Source organism: Rhipicephalus sanguineus, chromosome 8, assembly GCF_013339695.2.
Source record: "Rhipicephalus sanguineus isolate Rsan-2018 chromosome 8, BIME_Rsan_1.4, whole genome shotgun sequence".
Classification (NCBI taxonomy): domain Eukaryota; kingdom Metazoa; phylum Arthropoda; class Arachnida; order Ixodida; family Ixodidae; genus Rhipicephalus; species Rhipicephalus sanguineus.
This window is the reverse complement of record NC_051183.1, coordinates 53,004,244-53,016,617: the sequence shown is the minus strand read 5'-3', so window position 1 is coordinate 53,016,617 and position 12,374 is coordinate 53,004,244. Positions and strand designations below refer to the sequence as shown.

The following is a 12,374-nucleotide window of genomic DNA, read 5'->3' as shown; positions in this document are numbered from 1 at the left end:
AAAAGAGACAGAAAAAACAGAGAGCAAAACAGAACGAACACGTGAAACTTAGTGCAAGAGAGAGAGAGAGAGAGCGACAAATAAATAGAATATAGAGAGAAAGAAAGAAAGAGAGTAATAAAGCAATAGAAAGGAAGAGGAAGATACGAGCGCTCTCGACGTTTCGCTTGGTTCGCGACAGCTGCAATGCACAGAGTGGTGAGCGAACGCTCGAGCACTGGCAGTTTCTGTGACAACGTGTAAGGACTGTTACATGGCTGCAACTGCGGATAGCCAAAACTGCAAAACTGCATCGCTGCAAAACTGCAAATTTTCATTAGGGAGTATCATAAACGTAAGCGATATTTTTTTAGTGTTATCGGGCAGTGCCGTTCAGGTGCTAGTTTTGGCTGCTTGTAAAAAAGATGACGATCTCTGAGGTAGTGCTAGTGATAGTGCTAACGCTTACAACATACCCACAATCGACGCGTCACATTGGCTACAGACACCGCGACCTTGAAGGAAAGAAAACGCAAACAGAAAGAAACAGGTATTTAGCGAAAGCTTCGAGCGCAGTTGTTTTCGCGGCCACCTATCTCACTCGTCATACGCTAGCTGCATGGCGCCGCATCCTACAAAAATTGCCGCTTCATTCCAAAGGGTAGCACATAATTTGGGGAGTACTGCCACAATAGGTGATTCCAAAAGAGCTGTTCTTCGGGGGCCATGGACTCCAAGATAAAAAAAGACATGCTTCTTACCCAGTCTCAAAGACCGCGCTTTATCACCTTGGCTTTATGTCCATTCTTTCGATTCACTGCATCAAATATTTTGTGATGATTACAGTAGTTTGTAATCATTAAATGGAATGGTGACCGGGCTCGATGGCTGTTTATAAATTGTGGAAGAAAGTTGCAAAGGATCACTAAGGGATATTCTTGTGAGATGAGATCACGAAAGCATTTCATTTGGCTGGGTTTTTGGGGGACTGCTCTGAAGCGATGTTTCCGATTTGTGTTACAAAGAACGAGGCAGTGCGAGAGGTTCAATAGCGCAATAAAAGCTTCGGTTCCTTTAGACTATATTGTTTGCTGAAAATAAAAGCAGAGCGCAAAAAAGACGAGACACAAGAGACTAGAAGGCGGGACGGGCGCTCTGCTTTTATTTTCAGACAATGCACCAATTCGCCCAGCAACGCATTCTATTAAAATTGTTTGCTCTTGCTCCTTGCCATCGCAGGAACACGAGCCATATTTTATTTATTAACACTGCGTTAATAATTAGAATGTGGCTCATGCAACGCTGATTAACGCTGTGGAAAGCGTGTATGAACACTTCAGCCTTAATACACGCTTGCCTATTACTCGTCCATTAACACCCCACTATGAAGCTTTCCATTGTTTATTTCCCTTTGTGGTGAGGTAACGCTCGAAGCAGTCATACAAGTGATCGTTTCCAAGGAACTGCGGAGATGTACACGACCAAAATATCTACTCTGCATCAGGGAGGCTATATGGGAAATTCGGACAGAAAAAGTTTAGTGCGAGGTCCCGCAGCATCAGCAACGCAAGAGGAAAGGAAACGCACAAGTAAAGAAAAGAATGTTAAGTTGACGCATCAGTTATCGCGGCCATCTTGCCCGAAATGCGGTCAGCCCTATCGCGGAGCACGACCAGAAAAAATCTCGATTCATTGGCAGTAACGCAGGTAGCTGGCTTTCTGCCAGATAATGCTCTTCCTTGAGTGTTCAAGCAAGCTCTCCTGAACAGTTTTCCATCTTCCGTGGCAGAAAAACTAATTGTCCGTGTCGGGTATAGCCTCGATGACAAGACGCCACTGGCTTCTTTAATCTCAAAGGTCACGCTTGTGCGCTTTGCCTTGTATGGTTGCTCTGTAAGTTACGACATAATGGTTCTGTCAGGAATAGAAACGAGGCTAGATAGCCTAGCTTAATCATAATAGAATGCACAGGTGCCACTAGATTTATGGGACGCGTATTTTAAGGAAAAGCGTACGATACACACCCGCCAAGTTCAAACAAGCTTGTCTGAATGGTGCTGCCTTTTTCCTGTCGCAGCAGAACACTTTCTCTCAGACGGATACAGCCGGCTTGTTTAATAGCAAAGGCCGCGCTTTACTATTACTCTGTGTTGTCTTCCGTTATGATTGGCTTATGCTTAGCTTCCGCACGGACGCACTGAAACAGAAGCTACGTCCCCGTTTATATTATATTCAACCAAGATTAAAGGGACACTAAAGGCAAATAACAATTTATGTCACAGTGAAAACTCAATGTATGACAATTTCTAAAACGGCAATATTGTCAACAGCAGTGCCCTACTTACCGAGAAATTAAGCTAAATGTATCACACGATGAGCGCCACGAGTTTTACATTTTTGAAGTGATCCCGATGACGTATGAGAGTCTGCCTACAGTAAATCACTAGTAATCAAACTAGCAGCAATAAAAAAAGAACCTTCCGTGCATCAAAAGACGTAATATAATGCTGCTTGTTCGTTTGCGTTTCATTCATGGGAAAAAGAACCTCTGTGGCGTTGCCATGGGGAACGGCGCGCGTGGTTCAAAGGTTCCGTTTTCGCCGAACTGCGCTTCGCCCGGCGCCCCGCTTCGCTCACGCGGTCGCGTCTCAGTGGTAGTTTCGGGATCGCGTACTGCCGCGGGTGTTTTGCGCGCTCGTGAAAGTCGCTCTGACAAAAAGTTAGACAAAATGCCGCATGCAACGACGCCGGCATTACGAGCCCTCAGCAGCATAGCGCGTTCATCGGGGCACAAGTCGCTGAACTGGAGCCCAGCGTCGCGAGCCAATGTCTCGTTGTCAAGTTCTCCGTCCATATCCATTGCGGCGATTGCGGCAAGCTTCGATGGCTTCGATGGCCGATGTTGCTGCTGTGGGTCCCGCTACTTTCGCTCTGCTGCTACTAGTGTCGGCGGCCGTGCAGTAAAGGCGGGCAACGTTGGGACGGTAGCAGTGACGTATGAAAGTCGGATTTTAAGCGGGTGATTAGAAGTGCGCTAACGCGATGCGGACCACTAAAACGTGATTTTCTTTCAAGATAAGCATTTCCTTGGCATAAAAGTAGCACTACGAGGTTTCTGGACCGCTATTTCAACAATCAACGTCGACTTAATATTTGCCTTTCATCATCATCATCATCATCAGCCTGTCTACGCCCACTGCAGGGCAAAGGCCTCTCCCATGTTCCGCCAATCAACCCGGTCCTGTGCTTTCTGCTGCCACGTTATACCTGCAAACTTCTTAATCTCATCTACCCACCTAATTTTCTGTCTCCCCCTCACGCGTTTGCCATCTCTTGGAATCCAGTCAGTTACCCTTAATGACCACCGGTTATCCTGCCGACGTGCTACGTGCCCGGCCCATATCCATTTCTTCTTCTTGATTTCAACTATGATGTCCTTAACCCCCGTTTGTTCCCTGACCCACTCTGCTCTCTTCCTGTCTCTTAAGGTTACACCTATCATTTTCCTTTCCATCGCTCGCTGCGTCGTCCTCAATTTAAGTTGAACCCTCCTTGTAAGTCTCCAGGTTTCTGCTCCGTAGGTAAGTAGAAAACCTGGAGACTTACAAAGAGGGTTCAACTTATTATTATATTTGCCTTTAGTGTCCCTTTAAGGCAAAGTGCCTGAGCTGTACTCCCTTCTTTTAGATGCGAAGGATCTTATGGCGGAGTTCAATCCGGTGGCGATGGTGGTGTGGCGGTGGTATGCGGCGTGACTACCCTTACTGCGCATGCGCAAACCCTCTCCACACACCTGCTCTCCCCCTCCTCCTCTCCTGCGCGACGCCACGATGAGCGCCAGCGCATGCGCGTCCACTCCCCCTCTCTCTCCTTTCCTATGCTCCCCCCTCGCGCGCCTGTCGACCGCGTTCCCCGCTTGCCCTGTCAGAATTAACATCCAGGCTAGAGGGAAGACACGACGCGCGTAGCGCTCCTCTTCGCGTTTCACGACGCGAGGTCGGTAGCATGCCCAACGAATGTCAACGGAACGTGATCGTGCAAGTTATCCGGCTTCTCATCGCCTCATGGTCCCCTTTAGCAGGAGATGGTGTAATTTTTAGTGACTTCTGATCTCTTGTGTTCATGTGCTCACGGCCTCTGAGAGGAATGTGGCCGGTTGTGTAATCTCAAAGGCCCAGTGTTATCGCTTCACATTGTAGTCTACGTTTGTGTTTTCTTCTTGTTTGGTTTTTGCGCATTGTACAGATGTCATGGCAGAACTGCCTCTTAAACGCTATCTATTATTTGAAATTTCTCACTGATTGAATAAAACGGGGTCCTCCCATAAAATATAACCTCTCTAGAAACATAACTTCATGCTAATATCACGAATCACGTGTGATGGTGTCTTTGACAAAGGATAAAATAATAAATATTGATCGATCGCATTGCACAACGTGGTTCGCTGAAATGGGGTGAACAGATCAGTTGGACAGGTCAATGAAGGTTATCAGTTGGTCGATTACTGGCAAGCCACAATTTACACGCACTCGTTTTTAAGGCGGCACGAGATGTGTTAAACAAAAATTATTGTGTGCGTATTGGACAGACAGTCAGACAACGAACTTTATTGGATCCTGAGGAGTTACATTGAATGACAGGTTCATAAGATGAGATGATGTATGTGGTGAGCGTAAGGTATGAGATAAGCGTGAATTGCAAGTTGAGACAGCAGAATTACGAACGATATATATTCGGTTAGGCGTAACATGACAAGCGTGAGATAGGAAGGTAGCAGAGTAAAATGGAGAACAAATTGAATGGGTGCGGCACCGCATCTGCGCAAATATTGGTAATTCATATCTTTGTCGGATAGGGACAAAGAAAGAGAGAAAAAGATAGGAAGATAAAGAGAGAAATTCTAGGCGAAAGCCCACGACCCCAAGGCGAACATCGTAACCACTCAGCTATCTAGGCCGCGAGCGGAGCATAGCGTGCCTGGACAGCATAGCCTTGTATAGCATAGTATAGCAAGGGGATGGATAGGGAAGTAAGAGTGGGGGATTTGGGCTTTAGGAGGAGGCAGAGGAGGAGGGCAGAACGAGTAGAGAGAGAAATAAAAAGAGAAAGAAAGACACGAAAAGAAAGCGACAGAAAAATAGAGAGAGACAAAAAGTACATGCCCCCCAAAAAGACAGAAAAAAGCTAGGCACCCACCAGCTTTGCTGTGATCCAGATTTGCGCGACTTTGTGCAAGCTGCGCTAATTTTCTTATTAGCGTTTTTTATACTGGGGGTGACAGACAATGAGCTTTATTAAGATAGTCCTGAGAAGCATCGCAGCCGTTCTGGGCGGCAGCGCCGTGGGCCGCTCCCACGTGGGGACGGGGAGGCCAAGCCTCACCGCCGCGTCGTGGGCCCTCTGGACGGCCCTTAACTGGTGTAGTAGATTCGAGCTCCTTAGCTCGGAGCACCACTCTTCTTCAGTGAGGCGTTGCAGTAAAAGAATTAGCACACACACACAGGTGTCTAGGTAACTTAGGCTGAGAAGAGCTGTCGACTAGAACACAAGACATGACCTTGCTTAAATAAAGAAGAAACAAAGAAATGATTTTGAAGTAACTGGGCAATACGGTAGACGAAACTTGAAGGGACCGAACGAAAATGGCAACCGGTTCGATGTCCTAAGGCTTTCAAGGTGTAGAACTGGGTAGATTCTTTTGTCCTGGGAACTTATTTCGAGCAATTTTAGAAAGTTCCCATCTGTCATAGCCTCCAGGTCGTGGCTTTACGTGGCGCTCCATCGCGAATGCACGTGGGTTTTGAGGCGCAAGGAATAAGTTCGGGCAACTTATCGCTTTATGTCATCACAGTATAAATGAGGCTGTGTCCAATGTACGAACGTTAACAGCCCAGTGTTCGTAAAAGAAAATTGCGCTTGTGTGTAATCCCGGAGCACTAAACGCTTGTGCCCTTACGCGTCTCCTCATAGCTTTTCTACATGACTTAATTGTAACAGTGACACATTATTGGGAGTTCTGGCGGCAAAACCAATCGCCGACCCCTTTAAAACCCACACACAAAGACGGTTCTCGTCCCGCACCGGGGACTTTAATCAGAATAAATGGAATTCATATATATATATCTGTATTGTTCTTCAAAGAAGGCCCAGGGCGGCTGCATGTTTGATGGCGGCGAAAATGTTTGAGGCCCGTGTACGTAGATTTAGGTGCACGTTAAAGAACCCCAGGTAGTCGAAATTTCCGGAGCCCTTCACTACGGTGTCTCTCATAATTATATCCTGGTATTGGGACGTTAAGCCCTAGATAATAATATCATAAACAAAGAAGGTCGATTAATAACGCTTCACGATGTGACGCAAGCAACAGGAATAGATCGGGGCGGATTGCCTATGTTTCGATTGAGCGCGTGTGCCGTTGTTTGGATATGAAGGGATTCTAGGTAAAACCTCACCGTCTTGTTTCCTTCCTTTCCAATTTGCTCGCTTTGTCCCAGTTGATGTCATAGCCAATGGAGACAGGCCATGACAAGAAGCACGTGGCAACGAACGCGTTGGTGGAACCCGCATTCTCCACAGTCCATGACGTCAACTGGGACAATACACAAGACTGGGACAAGACACAAGACGGGGAGGCTTTACCTGGAATCCCTTCATATCCAAACAACGGCGCACGCGCTCAACCGAAACTCAGGCAATATGCCCCGGATCTATACACGTTGCATGCGTCACATCGTGAAGAGTATTTATTCGGCCTTCTTTGGAAAAAAAAATCATTCATTGTGAACAAGGTCCCCGTAGCGGGACCGAGGCGTCTTTGTCTTTGGTTGTGTGTTGTAACGATTGGTCGGCGCTTACTTTTTCGGCCATGAATTTTCCCGACCAGAAGGTTTTCGTCGAAGCTTCGAATTCATTATGTTGATTTACATTTTTTCAGCTGACACCGACGCTGGAAGTTCACTCGGCAACAATGGCTGTGCACTATGGTACCACTACAAAACAAGAGGGATGCTTGCACTCACGAAATATTGACTCCGCACTTTTGTTGTTGCTTCTCGTTACTATGAAAAATAAACAGTTCAGTTCCCAAGGCATGTTCCATCTACATTCTGAATTACAAACTGCACAGGGGGCAGCTGTAATAGGCTTCCCAAGCAACGCTTTGCGGCGCTGCTGCTCTTGATAGGCAGCGCCATTTCTGGCAGAAAAAGAGAAACTGGGGTGTTAGCAGCGCGCGTTTTCCCTTCTCTCCGCCGCGTTGGCGCTCGCTTTGCACGTGCAGAGCTCTCGCGGTGCACTTGCGCCGCCTCACAATGTACCGCTTGCAGTGCGGCTTCAAAAGGATTTTCATGCTTGACTGGCACTTCCGAAAAGCGAACTTGATAAAATGAGAAAGGCTCGTCAATCACGTTAACAGTGAAGAGCAACGACGTCCAACTCAAAGCGATAACAACAACGCCCAACTCAAAGCGAAATGCATTTCCCAAGTCGCGATTACACCGTGTAGGACGTATACCTCGAGGTAAGTGTCATTCCGTCATGTTAAAGATCAATAATGGTCCACATGCACTCCGAAATGAAGCCGTACACGCTATCGATGTTCTGCGGCGTGGACTACGAATCATATGATTGTTGTTTTGATATGGCATGCTTACAGTAGCAGCCGTGTACTTTCGTGAACAAACGTTTGCGGCGTGCGAAAAAAAGATTATACGGCCATGGCACTGCTTCCTGAGAAGGTTAGCGTCAAGTCCTCCGTGCCGCTGGAGAATCACCCGCCGATTAAGACACGAGGCAGCTAGCTGAGCTTTAACCAACTGTGAAGCAAGATGAACTGCTCGCCTCGTTTTTTCGGCTCTCGCGTCATGCTTGCAGTCTCTTTTTATGATATCGACTTGACAGGCGTATAAAACCTGCTGCGTGAACGCGGCTAGAAAATCGCACAAAGTCAGAAGGTGATTACTTCAAGGTTGCAATTGCAAAGCATGTATTAAGTGCCAGTTATATTTAGCGGCTTAAATATATATCACCCTAATAAAGTGACAAAAACAAAGCAAACCTGCAGAACGATGTCAAAGCTTGCTGCAAATGCAGAGACGTCCGTTCCGGCGTGATAAAGCAGCCTTCCCGACGCGTGAAATGCAGGCGCCGAACTTCTGACGATGTACCGAGTTCAGTTGAATTCAACCAACCGCGCAATCCTAACGGTTTAACGCGAATGTGAACGTTCAACAACGACTGGTAGGTCTCACGAACACGGGGAATCAAAACACAAAGTTGCTTCACCTACAACCGTAACTGGACTTTAACAATACGGGAAGACAGCGAGTAATCATTAATGTAGTCGATGCGTGCATGCGCCGCGTTACTTACCAATTCAGGTAGTCGGAACGAACGAAAGCGATGAACTCAGACAGCCAGAATAGAAGGCGAGACAGCGCTGTCAGCTATCCACGCTTGCCGCCTTTATTTCTCATACGACACGCCCGGGAAACGATACAGTTTAACACGTGAATCGCGTGCCTTGGTTTTGTCTGCACTGTTGTGGCTGGCCGCTAAACCGCAATACTTCGGACCACGCTTGCGCTTCCGCGGGGTCGCTTTTGCCATCGCTGAAATGCGCAGCTTCGCACAGCAAGCCTCTCGGTTCAACGTACCCAGCTGACGGCCCCCTAGTTACCCGCACCGAGAGAAGAACGCGTGCGCACATGCGCTACCGCTACCGTGAAAGGGGCTGAGTCGGCCGCGCCGAAGGTTCAGAGCTTTCCGACAGAGCCGCAGCGCGGCTGGCGCGGCGCTGTCGTCGCGCCGCAAACTTGAGCTTGGGTTCCCTATGAAGGCTAGGGAATCTTGTGTATTCTCACGATAAAAGAGACGTGTCGCACTTCAGCCATTGAGAAATGTATCCCAGAGGTCGGTTATAGCAAAAAAAAAAAAAAAACGTAACACGTCAAAACTGAAATTGTGAGGTCCTGAAACCATAAGTTACGTACTTTGATAAGCGGCCACTTGGTGTGCGCAGTGTGTATGTTGGGTAACCAAAGCAGACCCTTTATTCCCTTTCCCTCTAATTGGGCAACATAGCTTTATGATCGTGACCACTTCTTACGTTGCTTCTTTTTTTTTTCTGTGGCCAGACATTTCTACCTGTATGAACGAGTTGGATGGCGCCTCATGTCTACAAAAAAATTAAGGCAGATTAGCACTAGTGGTGCAAAGCCAAAAGAAACAGTAAAGCTGGCCGCCCTTTCTTGTTTCTCTTCATTTTTCTCTTTTTTTTCTGTTTCTGTTTCTTTTTTCTGTTTCTTTTTTTTCGTATATCTTTCTATTTATTTAGTTCTTCCTCTCTCTATTTCTTTCTCTCTCTCTCTTTCTGGCTTTTCTATCTTTTCCTCTATTTCTATTTCTCACTTCCTCTTTCTTTCAATCTCTTTCTCTGTCTCTCCATTTCTTTCTTTATCTTTCTTTTTTTGTTTCTCTCTCTCTCTCCATATCTTTCATTTTCTGTCTTGCTCTTCGGCTTTTCTATCTCTCTTTTGTGTCTGTTTCTATCTCTTTCTCTGTCAGTCTATTTCTCTTTCAGTCCATCTGTTCTCCTCCATCATCAATTTCTATCTTCCCATTCCTCTTCCCTCTTTTATCGCTTTCTCTCTCTCTCTCTCAGTGTACTCGTGCTCTCGTCCGTCCGAGTTATCGCATCCCACGCCGGACACATCAGTGCAGCGGGAGAGGGGCGCTGGGAACACGTGCTGAGGGAGTGAACAAGAAATTCAAGGAGATTACGAAGAGAGCGCACGCTGCTCACTATAATGGTAGCTTTAGGTACGATCTATGCGGATAAAGGAAACGCTAGCAGCTCCGTTGAAAAGTTGTAGAATCATTCCCAGGATAGCAGATAACATGCGTACTACTGCCACCTTAACCTTACGTAACTGAAAAAAAAATGTTGTTCGTGGGCCATGGCCTCTAAGATGCAAAACAAGGGACTTGCCTGATTTCAAAGGCCATGTTTATGGTCTTGCCCTTAAGTCCTTCGTTTTGATTCTCTGCACCTTGGTTTTAGGGCAGATGGGCTCTGATAGCTGCGAGCATTTCTAATAGGAGGCACAAAGCAGTTTAATTCAGTACGATATTGTGCGATTTTGAGTGACAAGGAAATGTTGATTCTTTTTTAGCGGGAACCAGCCTGGTGAGGTCAATAAACGCGCGTGAACAGTGTTTGCGTATGCGGTGCACATCATGGTCTATTGTTGGAACTTGAAGCAGCTTTGCTTTACTCCTAGATCATCATTGTAGTACAAAATGTCGAGCGACTTCAAGGAGGCGAGATGATCTAGCACAGCAAAAATCTTCGTCACACATGCAGGGCCACAGAAACTATGAGCACTGGCATTTGTGTAATAACTGATGCACCTCGTCCACATGATTCGGAGCTTGAACATTGGTAGCATAGCCTAAAGAAGCGATATGCGCTCCTACTTTCCGTACTGCGAAGCTTCATGCGAGAAACTATACTATTTTTCTGATGGAAACCTCCAAAGTACTACTCTACCCTACCCATACGGACCCTTTCCATTCGCCTGAGATGTCTCGATCAAAGACATCGTCTCAATTGATGGTGGCGATCTCCCCTTCCGAAATTATTTAGCACCTAACGTTGTTCTTGCAATGCTGCAGAGATCGGATGCGTTGCAGTGGCAAGCTTTCTGCACCTCACGTAATTTTGTAGGATTGGTCCACCTTTGACCAAGTAACGATGTGACGTGATGACCCCAGCACTTGCCGGCATGTTATGTGACGCCATGAAGATGCCAGAGCGATACAAATTTTGGTGATCTGTGAAGTCATGATGGAGAACAAGTTGACGTCATCTCAATATGATGATCTTTTGCATCGCTTCGTGTTGATGCCTACGCCGCCGCAGTAATCCCTTTTCACATTTGGTGAGGCATTATAGATTTCGCTTTTATTATTCAAATGCGTGACATTCAATCGCTATACAAAATTGTGGGCAGCTCCACTCCAGTGAATGCTGGGAAAGTGCAATGCACGTCCTGGCCTTGTGTTTCTCTTTTTGCAGCAGTTTTTCGCGCCCGCACCTCGGGATCGGCTGGATACCGGAGTTTCGTCTGTGTTTCTCTGACCATCACCTTAGGATTTTCATACGTTCTTGCCGTTTGGTTGCTGTGTCCTGTTTCCCTAAAGTGGGGTTAAGCAATGAACGTAGTCGTTCTTCCTCTGCTCGCTTGGACCGGACGGCGGAATCCGCTCTAAGTCGCCACTGCCGTTCTCGGGCCAGCGTGCTGTCCTTCTGGGCGAGCCATCTCAACGGCGCCCATGGCTTTAGTGTGCCCCCCTCTTAACAGTAAAGGAACGAAAAAGAAATGGGGAATCCCATTCCACATGTGTATGTCAGGCTTGAAACCAATGAAAAATAAAAGGTGAGGGGAAGTATCCCAAAGAGAAATTTAGAGAATGAAAAGTAATCGTTAAAACTAACATGGGTGGAAGGTAAGCAAGCAACATAACGGAGGATAACATGTTTACGAGATTGTATTGGAAAGCAATGTTGCCTAATTTAAGCCGAATATGTCGGCTGTGTAAGCATGGCTTGACTGACTGTGTATGCTCTTTGTTGTTTATTGTTCCCAATACGATTATAATGCTATCCTATTGTAATGGGATGAAAGTTAGGAAAATTTGAAATTTGGAAAAAATTGGATACCGAAATGCCAGTTGATCGTTGGGCTGCGATCGGGTTTGCATTTATTTTAAATTGGAAAGCAAGTAGACGTATCTTCAAATAAGGCGTTGTGAAAGGTAATGTTAGCTGAAGTAAGTGCCGTAAGTTCCAATGGTGATGGTGATGGCAGTGGTTGCAGGCGGCGGTGATGGTTCTGAAGTCTATGCTTGAATTGACTCCAGTCACTCCAGGCTGGTTAGAGGAATAGTTGCTGCGAGGCGGGGATGAGCAGGATGATCAAGGGAAAGTCCCAGGCAGTTGCGGGCAGCTCCAACAGTGGTCGCCGCTTGCCGGCGGCGGCTGTTTGAAATCGAGGTAGTTTGGAAGTAAAGAAATCTTATCCCATAAAAAAAATTCGGCAGATCCCACGCGTTGTTGGAATCGGTTTCATGCGAAGCAGTCAGCGAGAACTTCTATGATGTATTTTATGGCTTTGAGCCACGTATTACGAGGTGGATCGACGTGTTTTTGTAAGTGCAGTAGCTGTGTGCACATCGTGGGCTTACCAGGTACGTCGACAACACTGGCGTTTAAAGGGTAACTTATGGTCTGACGTAACGCCGGCATCACGTTAGGGCACATACGTCAGTATGTCGAAACAAAGTGCATTTTATGGCGTGAAATTTGAATATAATACGTAACTTTTGTCAGCCTA

At 46.6% G+C, this 12,374-nt stretch overlaps 1 long non-coding RNA gene across 1 annotated transcript in view; it reads left to right on the top strand.

The window, feature by feature from the left end:
* LOC119401894 (uncharacterized) overlaps window positions 1–6,924 on the top strand; it is a 29,601-nt gene extending 22,677 nt beyond the window's left edge. The window contains exon 3 of the long non-coding RNA XR_005185551.2: window positions 6,914–6,924. This is a non-coding gene — a long non-coding RNA (uncharacterized LOC119401894). The remainder of the gene's footprint in view (window positions 1–6,913) is intronic.
* Window positions 6,925–12,374: the final 5,450 nt, after the last annotated feature.